Raw genomic sequence first — 27,092 nt, 5'->3', positions numbered from 1 at the left:
GAAAGAGAGCAACTATCTCAGTTTCAAAGATTCAGCTTGTTCCAGGTAAGTGGCCAAGCAAGCACGGCCATAACTCACATAATAAGGGAATGAAGAGTAGCTCCATCTTAAGAGATTTGGGCATTCCAAAGCAAGTCCCTCACCAAGGTCCTGATAGACTATGCATGTTCCAGAGGCTCCATTATATTAAAAGGCATTTTTGTTTTTGTTTCAGGTAGATGTGGTGGAACATATCTGTGATTCTTGCTGCCTAAGACTTGTGGAGCAATTGAATTCAGGAGTTTTGAGCTTCAGTGAGCTGAGTCTGTGCTGAGCCTGACCACCAATGTGGTGAGCCAATATCTGGAAGGGGTTAGGGACATGGGGATGCCTAAGGAAGGGCAAAGTGGCTGTTTACAAAACTGATCCAACCTTCTGGGCTGACCAGCAGTGTGATCTAGTCTGTGAGTGGCCACTGTACTTCCAAGATTGGGCAAGAGATATTGAGTCTTAAAAAAAATTCCTTTACTCAAGTTTAAATGTGCTAGTTTCAAATGTCTATCCATTGTCTCTAGTTTTGTGCTTTAAAGTCAAAAGGGACAACTATGAACATGGAAAATGTCTATTGACTTCCTCCACCCCCCATCCTTAAACTGTGCTTCCAGGCGTGAACTTTGGTCAGAGGAATGAACCCTTTCCCCAACCACTGAGTGTTTAAGGATTAAAATTCTATGAACTTGCCACTCATGATTTTGTGACTGAAAAGGGATATCTGGTTGAGAAAAACTTTATTTGATGTTTTATGAATTTCAGATGGTTTTATGGAACAATTCCATTAAGTTGACTATTAGGGATTTATTGGAAACATCATTGTGCTATAGTAGAAAAAATGATGGACCATGAAGTCGGAGATCAAATCTTGGCTTTGCTATTGACTATTTGTATGACCTTTGGCAAGTTATTTAAGTGTTTGGCCTTCGGTTTCCTCACCTTTATAATAAAGGGGATGTCTTTAATGACTTCCAGCTCTAAATCTATGGTTAATTTCCCTGTTTAAATGTTAAGTCAAGGCACAACTAGAATCAAGTAAGCAAGCTATTTTGTAAACACCGTCTGACTCTCTGCTTTCTTCTTGTAGTTGCCAATGAGCATAGGGATTGCTACAGATTGGCATAATAAAATTCTAGAGGGAGAAGGGATGTTGGGGTCACTTAATTTAAGTGAAACACTTTCCATGGCATTCGTGACAAGTGAAGCTACTCTACTTGAAGTCTACTTATTGAAATCTGCCATTGACACAATGAAGCAGTAATGGGACAATAAAATCATTAAATCCATACCAAGATAATGGCAACTTAATAAAAATCACCATCCAACCAAGGCATTTGTTACATCATTGAAATGAATATGTTTTTATGTCCTATTCTGGAATTAACAAGGTCAGTACTCATAATAGTCCACTGAATTCTTCCCCCCTCCCCTTTCCACACAAAAAGAATATTACAACAATGCATTTACAAAGTATTTGTCACCTCATTTCAAATGGGTAATATTTGATAAAGGATTCTTGATAAATCTTTGTGTTCTTCATTGTTGTATGCCCAAGAAGAAGTGAATTACTGATCTCTGAGGGGTTGGGGCTTTCACCATAACTTGTATAATTTTAACATAAAATAAATACATTCTTGCCTCAGAAGGCAGATATTTCCGGTATTTAAAATATGTGCATATAAAATAGTCATATAAAAAAGTATCCCTTGTTCTTTCTGTGATCTTCTCCTCTCCCACATTGTATAGCACCCAAAGTGGCTTCCTATCTTGCCTAATCCTAGAACTGTTTCTGGTGAATGAATGGGTGGTCATTCATTGGCTTAAATATAATTAATCTTCATGAAATCCAAGTGAAGTGAAGGGGAAGTGTATCATTTGTATTTTACAAATGGCAGAAGTAAGGTACACAGAGGTAAAGTGACCTGTCTAGAATGCCAACTGGAATTCTAAATGTCTCTGATTTCTGCATTTTCCCCTTGTTGTTTAGTCATTTCAGTCATAAATGACTCTTTGTGACCCCATTTGGGGTTTTCTTGGCAAAGATACTGGACTAATATGACATTGCCTGTTCTGGCTCATTTTACAGATGAGGAAGCTGTGGTAAATAGGGTTAAGTGACTTGCCCAGGGTCACATAGATACTGGTTGTGGTCAAATTTGAACTCAGGTCTTTCTGACTCCAGTCCAAGCACTCTATCCACTGGGCCACCTAGCTGCACTATCCCGTTTCCCCTTACCTTCTGTATGAGAGAGAGAGAGAGAGAGAGAGAGAGAGAGAGAGAGAGAGATGTGTGTGAGTGTGTGTGTACCTGCATGCTTGTTTTTTGTCTGCCTCTTTATAATATAAGCTCCTTAAGGGTCAGGATTTCTTCAATTTATCTTCAATTTATTGTCAAAGCCTGATGGGGTGTTTGGTACATAGCCAACACTAAATAGCTGTTAATATAATCCTTTAAAGTTTGCAAAATATTTTACACATACTATTACATTTGATCTCTATAATAATTCTGTGAGGAAGGTGCTATTATTATTCCCATTTTACAGAGGAGGAAACTAAGGATGAGAGAGATGAAGTGACTTGCCCAAGGTCACACAGTTACCCAGGGTCTGAGTCAAAGTTCAAACTCTGGTGTTCCTAACTCCAAGTCCAGTTCTCTATCTACTCTCCATTACCTAGATGCGTCAATTATAAATGTTGGCTGGCTGGTTGGTTGGTTGGTTAGTTAATAGGTTCCTTAGAAAATCAGGAACTAGGATGGTTGTGGGGCCATGCAAAGAGACATCAGCAGTGGCTGGGAGCCATAGTAAAGGCAGGTTCTGGAGGTGGGGAGCACATACCCTGACACTATATTGTCTCAGGACAAATGAAAGTAGTCCCTTACAGAAGGATTTGACTAGTTGATACTATGAATTTTGCAGGGTCAGGATTATTCCTTTCCTTACTATCCAGGATCAGATGTTTTTCTGTTCTTTTCTGTTCTTTTCAAGCCTATTAGTAGACCTATTTCATGTTCAAATGTTGATTGTTTCCTTGATGCTTGCAGGGGAATTGAAGATACTCCCCTCTCCAGAGAAAATTTAAAATGAGGCAAATTCCAATGGTAATAATAATCTAAATATATATATATATATGTATCTATCTATATATATTTTAAACACCATATTAAGTGCTTTACAGTTATCTCATTTGAACCCCAACTTATAGATGAGGAAACTAAGTCAAAGAGGTTAAATGATTTGCTCCAGGTTCCATAGTAAATGCCTGAGATTCAACTCAGGTCTTCTTGACTCTAAGACCAGTGGGACAGAGGCTGTCACTAAAGAAGAAGTGCCAGGTGTGTGAAACTGATCACTTTGATGGGGGAGGGGCCCAAAAGTTTGACATCTAGAGGAGGAGAAGATTCTGGCTGGGAGAGGAGTTGGTCTCTCAGTCGGGAGAAGACGAAGAAAGAAAGTTGAAAAAGACTTTCTCCTGAGGGTTACTTACTTTTTCCTGTCTGTAACTGGAAATCTTTCCCCACAACATTTCCTAATTGAAAAGACTATTGAAGAGGAAACCTGAGAAAATGAATAAGAAATAAGAGGACATGTGTACAAAACTGTAATAGTTCTTTTTATGATATCAAAGAACAATAAAATATTGGGTGCCCACCAATTAGGGAATGGTTAAAAATGATGGCATATGAATGAAATGTAATAGTATTGTGCTATAAGAAATTATGAAGGGGATGGTTTAAGGGAAACTTGGACAGACTTGAATGAATTGTTGAGTAAAGTGAGACCTTGATCATTTTCCCATGGCTAAGCAGAAATAGAATTTGTATCCAAGTTTTCCTGACCCAAAGAATATTCCTCATTACTCTATACTGTATCTCCAGCACATAGTAAGTGGTCAAGGCAGAAATCAGGCTTAGATCCTATAACCCCCAAATACAGTATCCTTTCCATTACATCAAATGACCTCAACCCCAGATTCATAATGACTGTGCCAGGGAACCTTTGCTCTGGCAGAAGCTTCCAAGTCAGAAAGATATTAAGTCCAGGCTTATGAGGTGGTCTGCTAAGCTCAGACAGTCTCGTCATTAATGAATGGTCACCAGCTACAGTAACTCAAGAAGACCATTTATAAAAGCCTAGACTGGTTGAAATTTGCATTGATGGAAGGAGTTCCCATACTAATGAAATCATTGCTCCTTGAAATGTTAACCACAAGCATATATGCATAGCCAGATTGAACTCTATGAATGTTATACATAAAATATGCATGACTATATATAAATTATGTGTAATATATGCATAGATGCATGTCAAATAATTGTATGGATTTGCATAAGTGAATATTGAATTATATGTGTGGACATGCATAATGTTTCAAATCATATACATAGATAATCCTGATTCAATCCTATTCTGATGTTTCACCATGCATAGTATAAAGGTAACAGACTTCTCAATGGGCACGCCTGTGGAACAGCAGCTTTGAGTAGGTCCCATCCACCTATGAAGGTTACAGGTCCAACCTTAATTATGGGCTCTGTGTTTATCATCTGAGAACCAACCCAATGAAGCACTGAGAAGCTCTTCACCAGAGGGCTAACAACAAGATGATGGATTATGTGGGTCATAGCAACATATTAATCAATTTACTAAGGCAACAAAGGGTAAAAATAAATGCTGGTGGTCAGCCAAGCCCAACCAATGAAATTATGGATCCTGAAATATTAAAGTAAGCCTCTGTCATTAATCTTTTGTATTATCCTTTTGGGGGTCCTTCATAATCTCAATGCCCCTATTTGCTATAGCCACAGAGTGAATATTAAATAACAGTCTCAAGTTCATGTTGACACAGTATGAGGGCATTTTGCCTAAACACAGATTTCTTATCTGCTTTCTGAGATATGTTTCCTATTTGAAGTAGATCCAAGGCTCAACTTCAAAAGTAATATTCCTCAAGCACAATATGGTGGGAGCACTTTTCTAAACGTCTTTCTCTTTGATAATGAGGCTAGTTTTTTCATTAAGAGGCATAACAAATAAATATTAATTTGGAGGGGAGATTAGGATGGAAAACACATAGGGATAAACATAAATATTTTGCTTTTATTCAACAGAGATTAAAGGTTTGGGAAAGGAGGGAGGGGAGAAGAAGGTCTTACAACTTAATCCCTTAGTTTAAAACTCATAACTAATAGTCCTATTTTAGCTTATCCTAAACTCCAGTCCAACAGAAAGTGCAGAGATCTTACATATAGAGTCTTTTGGCAAGGAGAGGCTGGAGTCCAGATGAGGAGTCCCAAATGGTCCAGAGAATGACTGGAGCTCCCAATATTGTTTCTTAGTCCACCCAAGGGTAATTGGGACACACCTATCCACTCTTGTCCAGAGGGCTGCTTGACGGATGATCCAGAGATGTCCATAGGAGCACAGATCAGCAACCTCCAGCTTCTTTGGTAGCTGCCAACCCCCAAGAGAGTCCAACAATCTCCTCAACTGTTTGGAATCTTTCCCCTGCCAGTTCTGGGGATTCTCTGCCTATCAATCATTCTTATGCACTAAACATTACATTGCAACAAGAGGTATTAAAATCATCTTCAATATTTGATTGATTCAGCCCACAAAAGCTGTTTCTTCAGAACTTTCTCCAGTGATAAAAAAAAAATACTCCAAGATATTAATGTGAAAAATCAAGCAACTGTGCTCCAAAGCTCCCTGGTCTCTTAAATACAAAGCCTCCAATAGACACTCCAGGTGTGCTCTAGGGCTTTGCTAGTTGACCATGTGGTCAACTCAGGCAAGGGAGCTTTGCTCTACTACAGGTAGTAAATCTCCTTTTGTTATCTGTTGAATGTCATATTAATGTCTCATTTTGTTCCAATATCAAACTTAAACTCCAGCGGGGAGAGGAAGAAGGAAGAGAAGAAGGGCGAGAGGAAAAGAGAAAGAATTAAAACACCTGGGTTTGGGCCCAGATTCTGCCATTTGCAACCTGTGACAATGACCAAGTCTCAAAGTCTTTGAACCTCGGCATTTTAATCTGTAAAACGAGGACACAGATTCTTGTACCATATATCCTGCAGTATTGGCAGGAGGAAGCTGTTTCAAACTTTGAAGTACCATGTAAATATGAGTTATTGATTAATATAATTAATAAAGAATACTATTTAATGAATCATTTTTCCTAATTGATTTTATATATAAATATATATATATATATGTACATGAATGTGTGTAAATGGACTGATATAACACCTTTATTTAACAGTGCTGTACTGAAAGATGTATCCCTTTTCTGAGAGATTTAGTCTTTTGAGCACAGATGCTTGATTTTTCACATTAATATTTTGGAGCATTTTTTTGTCACTGGAGAAAGTTCTGGAGAAAGCTTGACCTTCTCCAATCTCACTTTATAGAGGGCTGCTAGCTATTATCAAGATATATCTTTCTAAGGGTTTTTCCCACTGAGTTACTTACATTCGTTCTGGTAGGTTCTTTACATATAAAGTTTAAATTGAATGTAAACTGCCCTTAGGTGATTAGGCTTATGAAAAAATATTACTGTCAATATTCAAGGATTTTCAATTTATTGTATTTGAATTTTACTGGAAAAAACAGCTTCATCATCTTTAAAGTACTCTCATCATACTCTTTGCATTTCTTTAATTCATATTTCATATTCTATTTTAGTTCCATTTTAGTTATTTTGGCATCTTCCCCATAAGCTTCTTGAGGACAGGGACTGTATTTTACTTTTCTTTATTCCCCAGCACTTAGCTTAGTAGCTGGCACCTAATAGGACCTTAATAAATGTTTTTTGATTGAAATCTACAAAAGAAGGGATCATGTTCTGTTTCATTTCCATACATCACCTTAAGAGAGGCAAAGAGACATGAAATCATATATATATATATATATATATATATATATATATATATATATATATATGTATACACACACGTATCATTTCATATAATGGCACTCTGAATTCTTTACATTATATATTATTCAACAATATTTTATCCTATTCATAGGGAAGTTTGTTTAATTATTCTCCAATGCCTGGGCATATTTTATTTTCAACTTTTTTTTTTCAGAAATAATGATGCTCTAAATATTTTTATACATATAGGTCTTATCTTGCTGTCAACAACTCCTCGGTTTATCTGTAGATCAAAGAATATGAACAATTTAGTAACTTTGCTTGCATAATTTCAAATTATTTTTGAGAATGTGTGAACCAATTCAGAGCAACACCACCAGTGAATTAGCATTCCAGTCTTCCCATAGCCCTCCAAAAGTGTTTTCCCATCTTTTTTTTTTACTTCCTTGCTAATTTGGTGGTATTTTAAAATTTGCATTTCTTTTTTAAGGATTTTGAATAATTCTTCAGATAGTTGTTGTTTGTTTATATTTCCTTGGAGTTTTGTTCATATCCCATTAACTCTATCACAAAATGGTTCTTAATAGTATATATCTATGTCAACTACATATAGTATTTGAATGCCATAGTTTAATCAAAAAGATTTAACACAAAGATACTTTCCCCAGTCTATATCCATTCATTCAAAGAGCAAAGAATTATTTCTTCTGATTCTAGCTTCATTGACTTTATTTGTGCAAAAGTTTTAAAATATTATATTTTGATGAAAAACCCAAGTCTTTGCTTTACTCAGCTCAAAATCCTCTACTACTACTAACCCCATTTTGTTTGTCTTTAATTTTATTTTGAAATGTCTATTTTTATGGTATTTAGGGGACAAATAACTTGTTCATATACTAGTTCTTGTTTTATTGGATGTTACATTTTCTCTTTTAGTAATATAAATTTCAAGAATTTAAATTTTCCTCTGAGGATTGTGTTACCTGAAACTCATAAATTTTGCTATATTATTATCATTTTAATATACAACTTTATTGTTTTTATTATTTATTCTTAGCACATTCATTACTTAGAATAACATGATCTAATCTCCTTTTTAGTCTTAATTTTGACCACATTTCTCTTAGAATACCTATTGTATAGTGGTCCATAGAACATGTTTAATATTTCAGACTATATATATGTGTATATATATATGTGTGTGTGTGTGTGTGTGAGTTTTTATGCTCATGGTTAATGAACATAGTTTTTGTAAAAGAGCTATATACAGCTAAAAATAAGCATACTTCCAAAGATACCCATTTTTTTTTAAATGACAAAGGTTCTTCTTTTAGATCTGGAAAGAAACTTGACAATTCAAGCCTCTTTATTTCAAAGATGAAGAAACTGAGGACTAGAGATTTATATAACTTTATCTAAACCACACAGGTAGTAAATGGCAGAGGTGGGAATTTAAATTCAGAACTTCTGATTCCAGATCAAGATTGTTTCCACTGTATGACATGATCTGCCCTCATATCAAGTTTTTCTGAACATTTTGTTCAGATATACAATTTCTTTTAATTATCTTTATGTAAGATTATTCAGGTTCAGAAAGTAGCATGCTGATGTCACATACCTTTCAAAAAAATCAGTTATCTTTTCCTTTAAGTACTTATAAGGTATTTCATTCACATGCATTTAATATTAATATTGCTTCATTTCCTCCACTGGCATTAAGCATAATATCATTTCTCTGTTGTTTTTTAGATAGTATTTATTTTTATTGTTGTCATCCATAGTCCAAAGTAATTATTGTTATTCTGGGGTTTTTTTTTCTTGTTATGACAAAGTGTAATAAGATTTACAATAGTCCTCATTTTAATTCTTAAGGAAATTATATATTTTAATTGTGATTCTTGCATACAGTAAATTGTTTAATTTTCTTGTTTATCCATTTTGCCATTCTCTTCCACTATATAAGCAAATTCACCCCATTAACATTCAAAGTTATTGTTATTTTTTTACCTTCTATACAATTTTGGCCCATTATATATTTTTTGTTTATTAAAAATAGGATCAGATGCCTGCAGATCATATCACTTGAAATAGTCCTACCTGATTCTTTCCTTCAGCCCCCAACACACCCTACCATATTCAAGTCCATATTCAAATCACTAGATATTGTCTATTTTAAAAACTCAATCCACAATATGCAGCTTGTTTTTTATAAAACACTTCCTTCTTGAACATAACCTTCAAATATATATATGTACCTTCTCACCCCCTCTTTCAAGATCAATTTATTTTATAGTTACAATAAAAAAAAATTTCTTTTGCCCTCACATCAATTCTTTGTCTTTTTAAATAATCTTTGCTTGTAGTTCCTCTATTTTAAGAAATATTAAGTTTTCCTATATCCCATTTCCTTTTTTAAGGTATTTCTTTCTAACCCTTCATCCTTTTCCCTCCAGAATAGTAGTATTCTCTCTTTGTTCCTTCAGTGGATAATAGACAATGCTGAACTGCCAAGGGAGTCTTGTCTTCTCCTTGCAGAATTGATTCATTAATAGTTATCAGTTAGGATTTGCAAACTTTTTAAACTTGTTTACCTTCCTCAAGTTTCTTTCACTTGCTTAATTTTTATTTTGAAAGCTCTGATCAATTCTTTCCTTTGTTACATATATATCAGGTCCTCTAACTGGGAGTGTACCCAAGCATCTGTCCTGAGGTTTCTTGTCTTTTATTTCTATACCCTCTTTCTTGGTGTTCTCACGACTTCCCATGGATTCAGTAATCATCTTCATACAGATGACCTCGAGACCTACATATCCAACCCTAATTTTTCTCTTGAAATCCATCTTCACATGACCAAAATTACCTATTAGTCATTTCTAACTAAATTTGTTATAGACATTCCTTCTCACAACCCCAAAAAAGAACTTATCTTTCCCTAAAACACACTCCTTTTTCCTATCTTATATTTCTTTGTCAAGGGCAACACAATCTTTCTGGTGACTTCCTCTCTCTGACTCCATATTTCCAATCAGATGATAAATCTAATCAATTATACCTTCTAAATATCTCTGGAATTTGTCTTTTCTCCTCTCACACTGGTTATCAATCTAGTTCAAGTCCTTATAACGTTTTGCCTGGCCCATTTAATAGCCTCTTGAGTGATCTCCTTGTTTCCAGTTTCTCTTATCTCTATCTTCCACGTGGCTATCCAATTGGTATTCCTAAAGCACAGGTATGACCATGTCACATCCCAGCTCAAATCTACAGTGGATTCTTGTTACCTCAAGGATTAAACACAAATTTCTTGGTTTGGCATTTGATATCATTCAGAATTGGGGTCCTGCCTGCTTTCTCAAGCTTATTACTCTGTACTCTCCTTCTTGTACACCATGTTCCAGCCAAATTGGGCTCCTGAATATTTTTTGTCTATACCATTAAAACTCCTGTCACCATGCTTTTGCAAAAATTAAACTTTATGCATAGAATGAATCTCCTCACCTCCTCTTCTTAGAATTCCTTGCTTCCTTTGAAGTTAAACTTAAGTCCTGTGTTCTCCAGGTGCCCTTTCTTGTTGTCCCCCATGTGTTGGTACCATCTCCCATTACTTTATATTTATTCTGTATATATTTTATATTTCTATATTGTAAGAATTGAAATAATATTTCTACCCAGATATATATTTTATAAAGTTTATTGGAAAGTGTAGACAATCATTCCTATAAGTAACCTGACCATGTGGTCCCTAGCCCGCATGTCTCTTCCTCCTTCCCTCACACCTGCCTGCTCTGTTCCCAACCTCCTCCTTCTTCCTTCTCTTCTCAGTTCTCCCCCTCAGAAGTCCAAAGCCTTGATTTTTATTGACATACAGAACGTAGAGGGACCCAAACCTGGTGCAACTGTGTTATTTCAGGAATATTTGATGGACAGGTCAAGCTACTCAAGAGGGGGAGGGGATGAACTTCCTTGACACAATCTTCCCTGTGATCCTTTGGGAGACCTGTCTCCCCAATGGATCATTTAAATTTAACTAACTTATAACTCTAAATACCTTCTAGCTAAAAGTATATACAATATTGAATTTTTCTAAGAAGGGATTACAATAGTTAGAGATGAGTGTGAAATTTAAAAAACTGATTGATAAATTCATTGACAAAATGCCAATTGGGGAGCAATCCCCTTTGGCATGAGTTTACATTCAGAATAAGTATGTTAAACCCCCTTCAATTCTGTTCATTATATCCCAAAGTTCAGTCTGGATCTTTTGATGCAGTGTGTGGCTTCTTCAGGCATCTTTTCAACACCTTCTCCAAAAGGATTAACTTTCCTGATTTAGGATGTTATTTTCCTAAAATTTCTCCAAAAAATTTTAAACCTTGAATTTTTTTAGGATAATTACACAATCCCCCCTGAGGAGGGTGTTGACAAACACCAGAATCACACTGGGATACATGACTGAGTTATGAGGTATGTGAAACAATTGTCAAAACAAAAACAAAAACAAACTACCCCAAAAATCCCAAATAAAAGAGTAAAAAAATGAAATTCTGTATAAAAATAAAAAATACAGAAATGATAAAAAACAAAATAAAAATCTTACATGTTTAAAATTCTGAGTAAAAAATAATAAACCTGTAACAGGTTCTTGAATCACAACAAGGACCCATTAAAGTGACTTATGTCCCACAAACCTGTAGGAAAATAGCAGAAATACAGCACTTTACCCATTTGCAGCCAGGACTATAGAAAATCGCCAAACTATAAGAGAGAAAAGACTAAGTTTCAGCAGCAAATAGGAAAATCATTCCCTGGTCTGATTTGACCATCACTGTCAGGGATAAGAGGAGCCAGGATGATAGCCAACCTGAGGTACTTGACTCAAAGTATTCCACATGGAATGTGGTTCAAGGGAGTCCTTCATCTTAACATATGTCAAGTGCCACAACCTCGATTCTCACACTAGGTTCAAGTCCTTTAGTATTGGCATAGAGGTTCAACAATCCTCCCTGGATTGAGTTTTTGGTCTGTTTTGACCTCGTGCTACTTGGTGTTGTATATTGCCTCTTTTGTTCCCTTCTCTTAGAATCAGACATAATTATAAAAAAGTCCCATAACATTTATCAAAGTATGGCAGGTTTTCATAGTCGAAAGCTTTTTGGGTATGCATATTACTAAGGGCAATAGATACTGCAAACGTATACTGTAAACTATATCCTTCAAGGCAAAAAACATTAATCCTGATTTTATGTACTTCAAGAATCACCAAGGCTAGGAAAAAAGAAAGAAAAAAAATCAAATATCCTATTGCAAACATAGAGAGAAAAAATAATTTAAAAAATTATATTTTTCACAATTCATGTTCCATGTGACAATGTGTTAGCCAAGCAAAGGCACAACACAAAAGATGCTCACTGAAAAATGAAATTTATATCACTCTTAACTTGGCCAGGATCCACAGTGTGAGTGTACATAAATTTTTTCACCAGGTAAAAGCCTTGTAAAAACAGTAGTACAACAGTGAATACAGATTCTAAAAATAATCAAAATCCTCAAAAATATGAGTCCATTTAATGACAATATCAAACAAACCAACTATCATTAGGATTCACATGACTTTCTGTGTGACATGTATATTAAAGTCATGAATATTTGTCACAAGTTCTACAGATTTAGCCAATCTTTCAACCTTGGAATAGATGTTTTTAACAAAGTCTATTATTACTATCATTCTAAAATTTGGTGGGAGAGAAAACCCAGAAAAAACCTCTGTACAGGTGATAAAGAGATACAAATATAAGAAATCCACTTTGAAGTGACAAGGCTTCACAGGAATAATCATTCCCACCTAGTGGGTAAGATTATAACATATCACAGGGTAACTAAGTCATATTGGCACCTTCCTCCCTCTAGGTATGAGACTATAACAATGTAACAAAACTGTCTCCAATATGTCCCAACCATTTTCATGTGGAGCTGAGGACTAAAAAGTGAAAATCACTTCAGGTATGTTTTTCCATTACATTTAAAATAAATGCAGAGATGGGGAAATAAAACAATGTCATTGCACTTTACTTCAACTACCAATGGACCCTTACATCTTATTACAAACAACTCAGAGGCAAGAAAACAATCAGTCAGAGGTAGGGATATTCCCAGATATCTGAAAAACATGTCTGAAGACTTGTGAAAATCAATTTAAATTATTAGACAATTAAAATCTCAAAACTTGTTATACAGGTTGAAACCAATGTGATGAAGTCCATCCATAATCATATATGTGACAACTAACAAAGGCAAAAAAGAACAAAATGCTTTTTATGGGCTTTTACAAAGATATTCTTCTACAGTACAATCATAGTCATAGGAGAGGTACAAATTAAGACAATGTAAGAGAAAATTTCAATTTTGATAGCTTATGAAGTGGTTAACAGTAAATTACAGACATCTTGTATTTAGAATTGTGTTACAGAGACTTCTTCATTCTGGGGAGGGGAACAAACTGCAACAATTAACATCAATAATGCAATTAGGTCTAAAAAGGCTTAAAATTCACCTCCAGACTCTTTGAGATTCCTTCCCCTCCCAAGTATCATCATTCATCACAATTTCTTTGTCCATGCCTCTGGGGTCCCCCATACTGAAGGGAATTCCTTCACTGAGTACAGATTTTTGGGTGAGAGTTTTGATTTTCCTCATTTGAATAACTATTCCTCCTATTAGTATCAGTATTCCTGAAACTTCTATTCCTATTTTCCTGATTTCTCTTCTTACAATTCATAATTACATGACCAACTTTTCTACAAAAATAACATGTTAGTGGTTATTTTGTGGCTTCTTGTAAGGGAGCTATGATCTCTCCTTGCTTTACTGTTCCAACTGTTTCAATTAATTCTTTTATTTTCTTCTTCAATGTCTCTACTAACATAGGGTTTTCCTTATCCTTCTCACTCTGTTTAGAAGTCAATTCCTTTATTTTCTTTCTTAATGCTTCCACGGAATCAGTGTTATCCTTTTCCTTTTCCTTATGCCCTTCAAAAGCATAAACTGCAACTCTTTTCAATTCTTCAAGGTCCATAGTAATTCCTAACTACCTTACAACTTTTTTTTTTTACAAATTGTTTTCTGATTGGTTTAAGGTCCCTTTCTCTATAGAGATCAAGCCTGATATACCTTCCTCCCAGCTTGATAAGTCTATCCAAAAACTGGGGTGGGCTTTCACTGTCTTCTTCCTTAAGATTTTCAAATTTAATCCATGTACCAGGTCTATCAGAACAGAGTCTCATAGCTTTTAGCAATGCATTTCTAGCTTGGCATAGTTGTAAGTAGTCTTGTTGTGAATTTGGGTCCCATTTGGGATCTTTAGTTGGCCAATGAGCTATTCCCTTCTCCTTGGGCCTGATTAATAAGAGAAAGAATCTTATTCCTTTCCCCTTCTGTTAGCAAGGCCTGGAGCAAATCTTCTACATCAAGCCATGTGGAATTATATGTGCAAAAAAATGCTTTCAAACTTATTTATAACCACCACAGTCTCAGCTTCATAGGAAGGTGTTTTTTCTTTGAATCTCTCAATTTCCTGTGGAGAAAAGGTTGTATGACATCTAACGTTTACTAAATCTCCACATCTGTTATAGGTAGGGACAACTATTAGAGGGAAAAGACCTTTATTTGAATCATCTGTGGCAACTGCTGCTTGACCTGTATTCTGGACTTCAATGAAGTGGGTTGCAGTGAAACTAGTAGGGGAATGGGATGGGGTGGTGGAATGGAACTGGTCAGCAAGTGGGGAGGCAGAGTGAAAGGACTGGGGGTGGGTCTGGGGGCATGGTAGAAAGGAATGGGGGAGGGGCTAGGGGAAGGGTGGAGAGGAGGAGGGTGGAACCTGGTATGGAGTGGAGAGGAATAGGATGGGTGAGGTCTAGAAGAGTCATAGTAACGTGGGTGGGAAGGAGGGTACAGAAAAGGAATGGAGTAGGAATGGTACAGGTGGGAGTAGTTAGAAGGAGGGTATGAGTGGTAGGAGTTAAGGGAGGGTAGAGAGATAGATTGGGGAAAAGGGGATGGAAGGAGTAGGGGATGAATAAGTTCTAACAGGTAGAAGAGTTAAGGGGTTCAAGTCCTGGTTTGGGTCAGTATGAAGAGAAACCTCCTCAGAGGTCAGGTAGGATGATAGAGTGTGTTTCTTGTTAGATTTCACTGAAGGAGTAAAGCTAAAATGGTTTGGTTCCAAAGAAAGAAAGGTTTATTCACTGGAGGGAATAGTCGATTTATCAACATGATATGCCCACAAGAACCCCTATTTATAATTTTTGGAATCTTTATTTTTAATGGCTAACTTTAAATCTTTTAAGATCTTGAAGTGAAAAGAGCCATATTTTGGCCAGGTAAAAGATATGTCCGTCCATGCCTTACAAAGATTTCTAGCTTCTTTCTTTGTCATCCAATTCTCCTTAGGCAGATTAGGATCAGCCCATGAATTAAGAAATTTATGCAGGGGTGAATCAGGAGGAATATTTCCTGATTTCCCTTGATGTGTTGCAGTATTTCCCATATTGTCGAGTCTATATGTCTTAATCTGCCTATTTAAGCTAGTTTGAGTATTACTAAGTGGTCAGCTTAAACAATGAAAAGTTCCTAAAACATAAAAAAATGGAGACACAAAGTTCTTCAATGTTATTGTAGAAGGCAATAAGAGGAGCTTTAAATAAAACAAAAAGCTAATGTAAGGAAACAGTAATTGTTGCACAGCAATAGTATCAATAATGAATGTGCATTTAGTGTAATAATTGTCATTAATAATTAATAACAATATGCATGTATTATAATTATTGATGATGTTATTAATAATTAACAATATGCATTTATTATAATTATCTGTAGGTTCATCAATAATTAATGATGGGCCTTATCATAATTATTGTTATTAATAATCAAAAACCATAAACCATAAACAATAAGCATCAATCATCAATAATAATTATTAGTGATTAATAATAGGAGTGACTAATAATAGTTATTGAAAAATAATAATTATTTTTATTGATAGTATTATTAGTACTATTGTGTTCTAAAATAATTCCTTAATATTGCATGTAATTAATTTAATTTAATGTTAGTTATGTTCAATTTTTGAAATTTGGTTTTAATTTGAATTCAATGTTATTAATATTCCATATTAACAATCCTTCTATTTAAATGTATTCAGTTTAATAGCATTATTTTTATCACTAGTAGCAGTAGCAAAGGAATTCTTTTTATTTTCCTGCAATTTTAATTCTCGACAGTAGATGGCTATAAATGCATGTAGAGTGGAAGGCATCTGTGGGTAGGTCTTCATCTAAAATTAGTCAGATAAAGGAAGAGAAAGAAAAGTTTTGGCTCTTGATATGATAAAGAAGGCAAGCAGTCTGCAAGGAAAGTTTGAGAAAGAAATTGTGGCTTTTGATATGCTAAAGAAAGGCAGGCAGTCTGAAAGGAAAGTTTGAGGGTGGGGGAGGAAGAGACTAAAAATTCAAACCTCCTCAGAGGTCAGGTAGGATGATAGAGAGGAAGAAGAGATTGTTCTCTGTTCTGGGTGCTATATAAATGTATCTAATTTTGTAAGTCTTTTGTTAAGCACATTTTTGTTATGTGTTATTATTGTCTTATCCCATTAAGACTTGGTAATACTAATCAGGTTGAATCTACTTTTTTGTCTTGGTTTTTTTATTCAAAACCTGAGGCTCAGAAATATTAGTTGACTTACCCACATATTAGAATATGAATTTGAACACAGAACCTATCTAACTCCAAATCCACTGTTCTTTCCATTACAACACACATACTTTTCATACCTCCTCTCTTCTCTGAGCCTCAGTGTCTCCATGTTTAAAGTGAAGGGATTGAACAAGTTAAGTAATCTTAAATTTCCTTTTTAGCTCTAAATCATGCCTCATGACCAAATCAAATACTCTCTAGAATGTTTTACAGATTTCAAGACACCATGTAAATATAAGTTTATTTTCTTATGATTATGCATCTGAACATAGATGTATATTTAAATGTATAAAAGTGTATTTATATTCAAAAGTATATAAATTTATTACTTTCCATCTTCCTAGAAGTTACCTCTAATGAATTATTGGACTTCTACACTACTCTTTTTTTTGTATATCATATCTTCTACTCCCTGGAGTATATATTCAGTTTATTATATATATGTGTGGAATTTTCTCTCTCCCTCTCCATTTCCAATTTGAAGTTCTTTTGGGTCAAATAGGAAGCTTTCACACACACACACACACACACACACACACACACACACACACAAATCCTGGACCTCATTAAATGCCCTCCATTCCTGGGACAGAGAATAGAAATCAAAATTTCTTTTTCAGACATCATCTTCTTAACAAATTGCTCACTTTCTATATTGCCCTTTTTCCTCCGAAGCACCTGCTAAGAAACAAAGACAAAAGTACCAACCATGTTTAAAGTCTTCTTTTCTTGCCCAGATCTTTGTAATTGTTAGAGGTCTTTTTTAGTTTCTTATGGGATATATAATTTGTCCCTATGTGAATTGATAGACTAGAAGAGTATATTTTTCATATCTCATAATAGCATACTAAAGGAGTCAATCACTGTTATTCCAAAACTATCATGAATTAATGGCAAACAAAAGCACTTGATGTCTAAAACAAGAGCCTAATTTTAGTGAAGGACAATAAAGGAAATCATTTTTCAAGAGAAACTGAAAATCTAAATTCATTTGGAATGGAAAAATGGAAAACAGTATTTATGAAAAAAAATTCAACAGGATTTATTTTTATGTCTAAGATTCTTAAGTCAAAGTCAAGTCCATTTAGATCTGAGGAATACATTTAACAATAGCCTTAATATATAAGAATGGGACTGTTTGCAAGGAACTTATAATTTAAAGAGGGGAGAAAACATGTTTATGTATAAACAAAATTGTAGATTCTTTCATAGGGAAAACTATGATTAAAGAAAATGAAGGAAGACTTAAAAAAAAGAGGGACTTCAGATGAGACTTGGAAAAAATGAGGAAAGCTAGTAGGTGGAGATGAGATAGAAAAGAGTTCAAAGCATGGGGAACAACCAGTGAAAATAGCCTATGGCATGAAGTAGAGTGTCATGAGCAAGGAACTAGAGTGTCATGAGCAAGGAACAATAGCAAAGAAGCTAATGTCACTAGATGACAGAGTAGATGTTTGGAGAATAAGACTTAAGAAGGGTTGAAATGTGGGAAAGGACAGATAATTAAGAATGATAAAAGCTAGACATAAGTCTGTTTTTTTTTTTATATTTGGACTTAGAAATAATAGGGACCCATTGGAATTGATTGAAGAGTGAAGTGACATGGTCAGACTAGCACTTTCAGAATATCAATTTTATAGTTGAATGAAGAATGGACTTATATTGGAGAGAGACTTGAAGCAGTAAGCTGGTGCAATGGTCCAGGTGAGAAGAGATGAGGATAGTATTAGAGGAAATAAGGAGACATATGAGAAATGTTAAGAAGGCATAAATAAACTTGGCAATTGATTGGATATGGAGAAAGTAGGGAATGAGAGTGAGGAGTAAAGAATGATGACACCTAGACTGTAAATGTGGGTGACTGGGAGAAGGATTATACCCTTAACAGTAATAGTAATATTGAGGAAGGGAGGCTTGGGAGTGAGGGTTGGGGAAAGAAGATAAGTTCAGTTTTGGACATGTTGAGTTTAAGGTATCTATGGTTTGAGATGTCTAATTAACATTGGGATATTTGACATCAGAAGTCAGAAAAGAGTTCAGGGCTAAATAAATGAATCTAAGAATCATCTTCTGCAAAGAATTTATGATTAAAATTATCAAGCAAAATAGTGTGGAGGGGGAAGAGAGCCCAAGAGAATGCCTTCAGGGTTCATTCATGGTTACTAGATTAGATCTAGGTGAAGATCCAGCAAAAGACACTAAGAAGAAATGGTCATATATATAAGGAGAAAACAAAGAGAGAATGCCTTCCAACTATGTAATACTGTAATATTTATTTTCCACCTTCTTTACTAATTCCACATGTTCACTGTCTAAGTACACTATTTCATATGCAAACTTTTCTGCCAAAAACAAATGTCATCTGTCTAGGACATCAACTCTTTTACCCTTAAATAAAAATAATCTCAAAATGTCAGTAGTCAACCTATGGGTTCCCATTCCACCAAAACTATCCTTTGAGTCAGTGTTACAGAGTCAGAATAATTTTTGCCTCACACAATTTCGATAGCTAAGAGGAGGCATGACCTTGAAGTCAGAAAGACCTGACCACTTATGTGGCCATAGTCAAATCACTTAATATCTCAGTGATTTCAGCAACTTTTTTAAGACTATAATTCATGGGGGCAGCTTCGTAGCTCAGGGGATTGAGAGCCAGGCCTAGAGACGGGAGGTCCCAGGTTCAAATGTGGCCTCAGACACTTCCCAGCTGTGTGTCCCTGGGCAAGTCACTTGACCCCCATTGCCTAGCCCTTACCACTCTTCTGCCTTGGAGCCAATACACAGTATTGACTCTAAGACTGAAGGTAAGGTTTAAAAAAAAAAAAAGACTATAATTCATAAGGAAGGTGCTGATACACATTGGAGGAAGAAGTTTTCTCACCAAGAAACTCTCTAAACCAATGAAATCCCGCATCCAGTCCATATCCCTAACATAGTTCAAACTACCTATCAAGTCTTTTTTTTTAATCTCTTCTTAGAGAAATCAGTGATATACAGTAGAAAGAGTATTGGATCTAGAATCACAGAGCCTAGACTTGAATCCTGACCCTACTACTTCTTCTACTGTAGAGTATATGAGCATAGGCAAGTCATATAACTCCTCTGCCTGACCTCAATTTACCCATTTGTGTGTAAGAATGGGTTTGAAACCATATCCATCTCATTTTAGCTCCAATACCTTACCTGAGTGAGAACATCTCAATCAATTATTAATAAATCAATCAAAAGATCTTTAAATATAAAGATTGTAAAAGTCATTGGATGAAGTGAAATGATGGCAGACAAGAGGTCTATTCCAATTTCATTATGCTCTCTAGGTCTGTAAGCTAGAAAAAGGAAGAATTCCAGAAATTGGGCCATGTGGCTTTCCATCATACTTTTGAAGAACAAAAATGGACCCTAACTATGAGAAGAGAATGGAGGTACCAAGGAGTGTCATTGGCTCTTCAAGTTTCATGGAGCAGGAGAGAAAGACTGGGGGAAATCTGATGCAAAGGTAGGTTCTTTCCCCAACTCCCCTTCTCAGTGTGCATCTATTCACAGCCACTATAATGCAATTTACTATTTCATTACTCAAACACTTCCAGTAAACTGAATTTTGCCTCAACCACAAAGAGGCTAGGGATTAACCAGAGAGAGATAGAAATGTGAAGTTAGGCAGAAAGTCCAACCCCTGCCTACATGTTAAGAATTTTCCTAACTTGGGACTTGCAGCAATTGTGATTGAACTTATTTATAATTCTTTGGGTAAAGTAAATTTCCTAAAGCTGAAGATGAGGGAACCACATGGACCTTAGGGTCCAGTGTGTTTTCCCCTAGCCCTAAATGGAGCTAATTATTTTACTAAGGCTTTACAAGTAAAATGAGAGGTGTTGGATTAAATGACCTCCAAGATTTCTTTGAGCTCTACATTTATGATCCTATGCTTTTTTGTTTTTTACTCTACATTTAATTTTAGTTCTTCTTTTAAAAACCACCAAAGGCCATAGATCATGGTAGAAAATCCACAGTCTACTACATTCTACTTATTTGTCTGAAAATGTAGAGAATCCCATTGTTTTATATAAAAGCCATAGAAAACATAAGCACATTCATGCAATGTTAGAAACATTCCCCAAATAGCAATACCTCTGACTTTTTTTATTCACTTTCAAGACTCTCTTATGAAAAACGAGTCATTACAACCTATTATTTTCACACATCTCTTCATGAAGCATTTCAAATATTAATGATTCAATCACCAAAAGCAGTTTGCCAATTTGTGTTATATGATTAGTCTCTGACTCATTTTGTAAAACAAAATCCCATAAAAGCCTGAGATATTGATGCACAGTTAAGCAAAGAAAAGAGAACCCACTATTTGGAGAGATTTTCTAGTGATTACTCTGAAGACTGGGACAACAGTAGGTTTATTTGTGAATATTCTAGTTATTATATCATCTCTAGTCTTTAGCAAAGTAATTATACTAATATTTCTACCCACCTTGAACAGGAGATTCCTAGTATCTTTAATTTATTTCCTGTACTCAATCATCAATTCATCCTTTTTCTTTTCTTTTTTTGGCATCTGAAAATTAATTTTCAGTTGTTTTAAAAGAGAATCTAAAAATATTAAACTCTAATCATTTGACTCTATTGCCTCTTCCAATCTCCATGAAAGTACATATACAAATTTTGTAAATATATATACACAGTTATAGTGGGTGGGTCTATACTCTTTTGCATCTTTTTTTAGGTTAAAATTACTTTATATACCTTCTTTCATGTTTAGATACTTAATTGGGCAACTAGGTGGCACAGTGTGGATAGACTATCAGGCCTGGAGTCAGAAAGATCACCTTCCTGGGTTCAAATATGTTCTCAAAACACTTATTACCTATGTGACCCTGGGCAAATCACTTAACCCTGTTTGCCTCAGTTTCCTCATCTGTAAAATAAGCTGGAGAAAGGAATGTCAAATTACTCCAGGATCTTTGCCAAGAAAATTCCAAGAGGGGTCACAAAAAGTCAGACATTACTGACATGACTGAAAAAAAAATTACTAAATCTCCTTTCTAATTATCAAGTAACTGTAATAGTGAGAGACAGAGGGGCTTTAAAAATTCTAGGACCAGGAAACCAGTTGCTGTTGGGGACTGATTTCTGGGTAGCACCTTCCTTCTTCTTCCACTAGGCTGGACAACTTTAATGGAGTCCTGACCTGACCAGGTGAGTCAACCCCTCCCAACTTTCTTCTTTGACTTTGAAATCCTCCCTCCTATTAAACAACTTAGAGATAGTTCTTCTGTAAACTAAAATATCTAATTTATTTCTTGAAAAGGAAAGAGAGAGAGAGAGAGAGAGAGAGAGAGAGAGAGAGAGAGAGAGAGAGAGAGTGAGTAGAGGGCAGAGGGACAAAGGAGACCCTGCCAACTATTCCCTAATGGCTACTTTTAGATGGTGGGATCAAACTGTCTTTCAAGGAAAATATATTTCCCCTAAGGGAAATGGTGATCCAGGGTGATCTTCAGTACAAGGCAGAAACACATTCTTTCAGCACAGCCAAGCAAAAGGGTATTAGAAGAGAGAATCTCCTCCCTAGCTCTTCACAGAGTCTTAGGTAAAAGAGAGTGACCAGAATCTCCCTCTGGCCAACAGTTTCTCTCTTTTGAATCTTCCATGGAACTCCCTTCCCCCGCCATCCTTGAATGTTCCATCTGCCCTTCCAGACACATTTTTTCAACCTTTGCAGGTCTCCCTTGTTCTTAGCAAATTCCTTGTTTACATAACCCAATATATTAGCATACCATGGTTTTCTTTACCATTCACTATTGTCTCTCCTCTTTCAATATTGAGAATTATAAAAAATGACAATATAATCCTTTTTTATCCAGAATAAAAAGAACCTTACAATTTGAATAATCAGCATTTTTAAAAAAATCAGATGTGATTTTTGACAGCCTGAGTGAGATTCTATAGTACCTTTTAAATCAACAGAGATTGTAATTTCAGTCATTTATCAGTGATAAACTTGTAGACTTGGAAGGGACTTTAAAGATCACCTGGTCCAAACATCACACTTTAAATGGGAACTGACCTATAAAGATTGACATGTACAATGAAAATACTATCCTAATTGTGGAGTCATCCAGCATTAATGTATATGGTTTCAGATCCTAGATCATGCTTCCCTGCTGCTGCTCCTGGTACATATTTCCAACTGGACCTTTAGAAATGTCCCCTGGATGAACTAAGCTGCTTGGCTTTGGAACTCTTGCCTCAGCATAATGCTTTTGTGATTGGTGAGAAGATATTCTATCTAACCAGCTCTAGACCATAGCTTATTATTTTTTCTCCACGGGTTATCATTAAACCTGAATCATTCTGTAGTCATGTTGCCCTGATATCTCTATTGCTATACCCTCCAAACAGAACTTCTAGAGGACCTTTCCCTGTAGGAATCAAGTGGCTTCTCTCTCTGCCAATAATAGGTTGTCCTGATTAGTAAGAACTCACATAGCCAACTTCATCTAGCTGATCCCCAAAACATTGATTATATTTCTTACATAATTCATACTACCATGCATGTGCCCATTCTTCCCATCTTTCACTCTGAGACTAGTAATCAAACCAACTTCTACATGGCTTCTGAAAAGGGCATATAAGTTGACTGCCCTATGGCTCATGCAACATCTGTGTCTTTCCAGACTAAGGTACCCTTCCTTAGTCATCATTCTCCTATGGTGCTATATATGTACTTTGTAAACACACACACACACACACACACACACACACACACACACACACACACACCACATGTTTTCTCCCTTGTTAGAATGTTTCTTAAAGTCAGGGATGATCTCTCTTTCATCTCTACCTCCCTAATCAAAATCAATCCATCAATCAATATTTATTAAATACCTACTCTGTCCTAGACACTATGTTAAGAACTAGACATACAAATAGAGGCAAAAGACAGCCCTTGTCCCCAAATCTAATAAGGAGCTTACATTGCACAATGCCTGGCATAAAATAAACCCTTAAAGTGCTTTTTATTCATTTACATAACTATTGGTTGCATAATTTATTTATTCCATCTCTCAAAAATTAAACAGTATACATTAACCTCCATTATCACCTGCCTAGAATATTGCAATAGCTTTCTAACATGTTTCCCCCCACTCCATTATGTCCCAGTTCTAGTCTGTTCTTCACATTATTGCCAGAATGATTGCCTTTAATTACTGTTTGGACCATGTCACTCTTTTGCTAAAAAACTTTCTATTTATTTCTTCTGCCCAACAAATAGAATTTAAACTGGCATTGGCTTGACATTCAAAGCCTTTAAATGTCATACTTTTCCAGCCATATCCAAGTCAAACTAGGCTATTTACTATCCACTCTGGTCATATTAATTGCTATTAACTAAAATTCTCTTCCATCTCTTCCATCCAAGACACCCTTTATATCTCTGTTCAAATGTGATGTCTTATATTCAGCCTTCTTCGATATTTTCCAGCAAGTGGTGGGCTTTCTCTCACACAGAACTTATCCAGTCTATAATGATAAAATAGCTCTTCTGTTTGCCACAACCAATACCTCTCCATGTATACTTGTATCTATCACCTCTCATCTTCTCCAGCAGATCCCCATCTCCCATCATCTCCACTCTCTCTAGAATCTTACATCTCTCTCTATCTACCAGCTTGATCTCTTGTCTAAAAAATAATAAACACTTTCAAATCATCTATCAGGAAGTGAGGAATGATCCTCAATGATCTTCTGGAATCATGGATGGTCATTGCATTGATCAGTTATTCTTAAATCTTTCAATTTTTTTTTGTCTTTTTATAATATTATTGTGAAGATAGGATTAACTCTCCCCTTGCCTATTTTTAGCTAATCAAATCAAGAACTTAAGTACCCCTACTTGACACTAAGTAAAAGAGTTTGTAAGTCACTTGCTAGAGTGGATGACTACTCCAGAGGTCCCTGATCCATCTGTGGGTAGTGTTAGGCAAATTGAAAGACTGCAGTTGGTTCCCATAAAGTGGGGAAGGAATAGGAGGTGACATGGGGAAAGGACTATAAAAAGTCCTGAACTTCCTGTCCAAGGCACTTCTCCTTTGAACTTCTTCTCCTTTGGAGTTCATCTTTGGACACTCTGTGTCAGTGAGCTAGACAGAAGAAGAAGACACTTTCCCTGGATCCTGCATCTGCTTGCTGGGTGAGTAGTTGGCCTTCCTTTCCTGGTTTCTGGAGAGATTGGTTCCAGAGAGGTCTTCCTTTCCTGGAGGAGGCTGCATTGGTGGAATCCTTCCTGAAGACGTCACCAGGACTCCTGGCTTAAGAGACTATCACAACTCCATGTGGAGTTTGGGACTTGAGAGCCCTTGCTGCATGGTGAGCTGGACTTCTTCAGACAGAAATTATAAGGTATCTAGCTAGGCAATACTTTCTACTGCCTTCATACATTTCTCTCTTTTACTAAATTAAATTGTTAAAAGCAGCTAACAGACTCGTAACTTAAGAGTTAATTTTTTTTAAATTGGTGACTACAATATTACTTTAGAACTTTCATATTAGCATAAAAACTTAAATTTAAATTCTTACATTGTTGTTACTCTATAAATTGTTCTCTTGGTTCTTTTCATTTTACTTTGCATCAGTTCATTCAAGTGTTTCCTCTTTTACCAAAACTCTATCTTTCATCATTTCTTGAAACAATAATATTCCATCATATTCATATACCACAATTGGTTCAGCCATTCCCCAATTGATAATTATCCCCTTAGTGTTCAATTTTTGCCAAAGAAAAATGACCAGCTATATCTTTGTCCTTTTATAGGTCTTTCTCCTCTTTATTTGAGCTTTATTTAATAGCTCCACTAATGAATTTGCCTTTAGTGGTCAGTTATTGGCTACTGATATAATTAGTTCAAACTGAAGTCATTTAATGAAATGGTATAGTTAGAAAATAGCAACAAAACATTTACTCAATAAACATGAAGCACACTTTTCCACAAAAACACACAGCATCAGTGGGGAATGCAGATGTATTTAAAGAGGTATACATATAGGGAACATGTAAAAGGAGCATTTATCTAGGAAGGTGCACACCTAAGGAATACATGTAGCTAAGATACATTTCTGGAATGGCAGCTCATGTTTCCAGTGCTGCTGGCTATCAATGACTTTATAATTTGAGGATAGCAGTGAGTTACTCTGCAATGCTTCTCTGAAAGAATGGGTGCTACTGCACTCTTTTAGCTTAAAATATACACTTTTTTTCAGATGCTTTTAGTGACAAAAAAGCAAACATGTTACAAAGGGAAATGTGACTACATTGAACAGAAACACAAGTCCAACACTATGTAATCAATTGGCAAATATTTATTAAATACCTACTGTGTGCCAGGCAGTATACTAGGCATTGGGGATCCAAAGACAAAAGGGAAACCATCTCTGATCTCAAGTAGCTTTCAGGGAAACAATATGTGTATAAATAAATATATACAACTCATAAGAAGCAGATATAAGGTATCCTTGCAGGAAAAGGCATTAGGAACTGGGGGAATCCAGAAAGGTTGTCATGTAATAGGAAGTGCTTGACTTTAGCCTTGAAAGAAACTAGGGATTCTGAGAAAATGTATTCCAAGGGGATAGAATCCATTCCAGGTACAGGGAGCAAAATTAGGCAAAATCAATGGAGACAAGAGATGGAGTTGTGTTGTGAGGGACTGAGAAGAGGCTAGTTTAATTAGAGTATGGAGTGTGTGAGGGACTAAAATGGGAAATAATCCTTGAAAGATAAAGTGTAGCCAAGTTCTAAAGAACTTTAGATGCTTTATAACAGAGTAGATTGTAGAGGTGATGACTAGTAATTGACATTCATTAAGCAGGAGGGTGTCATGGACAGACCTGTTTTAGATAGATTCCTTTGGTGTGTAGGTAGAGGATGGACTAGAGTTAGGAGAGACTTGAGAAACAGATTAATTAGGGACTTAGTCCAGGAGAAAGTCCCCATTATCAACATGTAGATGAGCAACTTTGCACATAATGCATTGAGGCAATTTTTTTTTTATCTGCATGGCTTCATTCATCTTCACTATGTAGTAAATCTAAGGACATGTGTGTGCATCTCTGTCCCCACTTTCCAGTTACCAAATATTTATGGAATATAAACCAAATGTTCAAAGTAGTTTGGGGCAAAGTTCCAGAATCTAGGACCCCTGAAAAGAAAATAACATCATGAATTTCTATGAAAATGGAAAAGATTGTTGGACTATTTATATTGTTGTCTGTCTCTCCTCTTTCTTCTTCTCCTGTAGCTTCTTCTTCCTTCCATCTTCCTCTTCTCTCTCTATTACACACACACACACACACACACACACACACACACACACACAATTTTGTAATAATCCTCTTGATCATAAAAGAGTTTTAGATATGGATGATCA

Source organism: Monodelphis domestica, chromosome 8, assembly GCF_027887165.1.
Source record: "Monodelphis domestica isolate mMonDom1 chromosome 8, mMonDom1.pri, whole genome shotgun sequence".
NCBI lineage: Eukaryota > Metazoa > Chordata > Mammalia > Didelphimorphia > Didelphidae > Monodelphis > Monodelphis domestica.
Note: the sequence above shows the minus strand (reverse complement) of the source record.